This window comes from Eleutherodactylus coqui, chromosome 2 (assembly GCF_035609145.1).
Source record: "Eleutherodactylus coqui strain aEleCoq1 chromosome 2, aEleCoq1.hap1, whole genome shotgun sequence".
Classification (NCBI taxonomy): Eukaryota; Metazoa; Chordata; class Amphibia; order Anura; family Eleutherodactylidae; genus Eleutherodactylus; species Eleutherodactylus coqui.
In genome coordinates, this window is record NC_089838.1 from 307,795,843 (window position 1) to 307,798,342 (window position 2,500).

The 2,500-nt window shown below is 46.7% G+C and overlaps 8 non-coding genes across 8 annotated transcripts in view; 6 read left to right on the forward strand and 2 right to left on the reverse strand.

Moving 5' to 3' along the window:
• On the forward strand, positions 1-73 carry TRNAM-CAU (transfer RNA methionine (anticodon CAU)). The gene has a single exon. It is a non-coding gene; the product is annotated as a tRNA-Met (tRNA).
• Positions 74-291: 218 nt separating this feature from the next.
• On the forward strand, positions 292-364 carry TRNAR-ACG (transfer RNA arginine (anticodon ACG)). The gene has a single exon. It is a non-coding gene; the product is annotated as a tRNA-Arg (tRNA).
• A 493-nt stretch (positions 365-857) lies between these two features.
• On the reverse strand, positions 858-929 carry TRNAE-UUC (transfer RNA glutamic acid (anticodon UUC)). The gene has a single exon. It is a non-coding gene; the product is annotated as a tRNA-Glu (tRNA).
• Positions 930-1,082: 153 nt separating this feature from the next.
• Positions 1,083-1,155, forward strand: TRNAM-CAU (transfer RNA methionine (anticodon CAU)). The gene has a single exon. It is a non-coding gene; the product is annotated as a tRNA-Met (tRNA).
• Positions 1,156-1,373: 218 nt separating this feature from the next.
• On the forward strand, positions 1,374-1,446 carry TRNAR-ACG (transfer RNA arginine (anticodon ACG)). The gene has a single exon. It is a non-coding gene; the product is annotated as a tRNA-Arg (tRNA).
• Positions 1,447-1,939: 493 nt separating this feature from the next.
• On the reverse strand, positions 1,940-2,011 carry TRNAE-UUC (transfer RNA glutamic acid (anticodon UUC)). Its single transcript has one exon. It is a non-coding gene; the product is annotated as a tRNA-Glu (tRNA).
• A 142-nt stretch (positions 2,012-2,153) lies between these two features.
• On the forward strand, positions 2,154-2,226 carry TRNAM-CAU (transfer RNA methionine (anticodon CAU)). Its single transcript has one exon. It is a non-coding gene; the product is annotated as a tRNA-Met (tRNA).
• Positions 2,227-2,444: 218 nt separating this feature from the next.
• Positions 2,445-2,500, forward strand: part of TRNAR-ACG (transfer RNA arginine (anticodon ACG)) — a 73-nt gene continuing 17 nt past the window's right edge. Inside the window, exon 1 of the tRNA in view lies at positions 2,445-2,500. This exon is cut by the window's right edge and continues 17 nt beyond it. This is a non-coding gene — a tRNA (tRNA-Arg).

Here is a 2,500-nt window from a genome sequence, read left to right on the forward strand (position 1 = left end):
GCCTCGTTAGCGCAGTAGGTAGCGCGTCAGTCTCATAATCTGAAGGTCGTGAGTTCGATCCTCACACGGGGCATGGATCTATCCTTGTTTTTTCCCTCCGCCTTAACTGGATAGGCACTGCTCTTTGCCATTCAATACCGAAACGATACTGGATAATATGGAAAGGTAGCAAACAAGGCAGAAGGGTTTTGGCTAGGGGCTAAAAGCAACCGTGTTGAGGTCTTTGAATATGGCTGCGAGCGTAGCAAAAGTCCAAAATGGGGAGCATGATTAGTGGCAACCTCTCACACAGGGCCAGTGGCGCAATGGATAACGCGTCTGACTACGGATCAGAAGATTGTAGGTTCGACTCCTACCTGGCTCGTGAATGTCGCCGTGATCGTATAGTGGTTAGTACTCTGCGTTGTGGCTGCAGCAACCCCGGTTCGAATCCGGGTCACGGCATTCTTGATGAAAAAGCAAAGGTGCTCTTGTAGACGGCAAGCCTGAATGATACTTTTATGAACTTTTTGAGCGCTATCTTAATTCAGAGGGTCTTTCGATGTAGTTGCAAGCTTAGGAAAATGCTCATTCCCATACCGGGAGTCGAACCCGGGCCGCCTGGGTGAGAACCAGGAATCCTAACCGCTAGACCATATGGGAACCGCTGAGACCCTTTTTCAGTAATAAGTAGAAAAAAAATCAGTTTCATGATTTGAAAACTCATTTTTAAGCATGGATGGCATCAACAACCACTTGCAAGTGGCCTCGTTAGCGCAGCATTTTTGGCTGCCAAGAGCATCTGCAAACTAAGCCGCTTAATTCTGCAAGAAAGGTGCAGGCCTTTGAATGCAGGCACAAGCTTAGCAAAACACTCATTCCCATACCGGGAGTCGAACCCGGGCCGCCTGGGTGAAAACCAGGAATCCTAACCGCTAGACCATATGGGAAAAGTTGCTTTCACAGCTTGCTTTAAACTTTCCAATATATGTAGATATATACATGTACATATTTAAAAAAAAAACAAAAAAAAACAAAAGAAGTTTTGTGCTTACAGAATTCCATCTTATCTCTGGACGGCAACAACCAATCACACGCAAGATGCCTCGTTAGCGCAGTAGGTAGCGCGTCAGTCTCATAATCTGAAGGTCGTGAGTTCGATCCTCACACGGGGCATGGATCTATCCTTCTTTTTTCCCTCCGCCTTACCTGGATAGGCACTGCTCTTTGCCATTCAATACCGAAACGACACTGGATAATATGGAAAGGTAGCAAACAAGGCAGAAGGGTTTTGGCTAGGGGCTAAAAGCAACCGTGTTGAGGTCTTTGAATATGGCTGCGAGCGTAGCAAAAGTCCAAAATGGGGAGCATGATTAGTGGCAACCTCTCACACAGGGCCAGTGGCGCAATGGATAACGCGTCTGACTACGGATCAGAAGATTGTAGGTTCGACTCCTACCTGGCTCGTGAATGTCGCCGTGATCGTATAGTGGTTAGTACTCTGCGTTGTGGCTGCAGCAACCCCGGTTCGAATCCGGGTCACGGCATTCTTGATGAAAAAGCAAAGGTGCTCTTGTAGACGGCAAGCCTGAATGATACTTTTATGAACTTTTTGAGCGCTATCTTAATTCAGAGGGTCTTTCGATGTAGTTGCAAGCTTAGGAAAATGCTCATTCCCATACCGGGAGTCGAACCCGGGCCGCCTGGGTGAGAACCAGGAATCCTAACCGCTAGACCATATGGGAACCGCTGAGACCCTTTTTCAGTAATAAGTAGAAAAAAAATCAGTTTCATGATTTGAAAACTCATTTTTAAGCATGGATGGCATCAACAACCACTTGCAAGTGGCCTCGTTAGCGCAGCATTTTTGGCTGCCAAGAGCATCTGCAAACTAAGCCGCTTAATTCTGCAAGAAAGGTGCAGGCCTTTGAATGCAGGCACAAGCTTAGCAAAACACTCATTCCCATACCGGGAGTCGAACCCGGGCCGCCTGGGTGAAAACCAGGAATCCTAACCGCTAGACCATATGGGAAAAGTCGCTTTCACAGCTTGCTTTAAACTTTCCAATATATGTAGATATATACATGTACATATTAAAAAAAAAAAAAAAGAAGTTTTGTGCTTACAGAATTCCATCTTATCTCTGGACGGCAACAACCAATCACACGCAAGATGCCTCGTTAGCGCAGTAGGTAGCGCGTCAGTCTCATAATCTGAAGGTCGTGAGTTCGATCCTCACACGGGGCATGGATCTATCCTTGTTTTTTCCCTCCGCCTTAACTGGATAGGCACTGCTCTTTGCCATTCAATACCGAAACGATACTGGATAATATGGAAAGGTAGCAAACAAGGCAGAAGGGTTTTGGCTAGGGGCTAAAAGCAACCGTGTTGAGGTCTTTGAATATGGCTGCGAGCGTAGCAAAAGTCCAAAATGGGGAGCATGATTAGTGGCAACCTCTCACACAGGGCCAGTGGCGCAATGGATAACGCGTCTGACTACGGATCAGAAGATTGTAGGTTC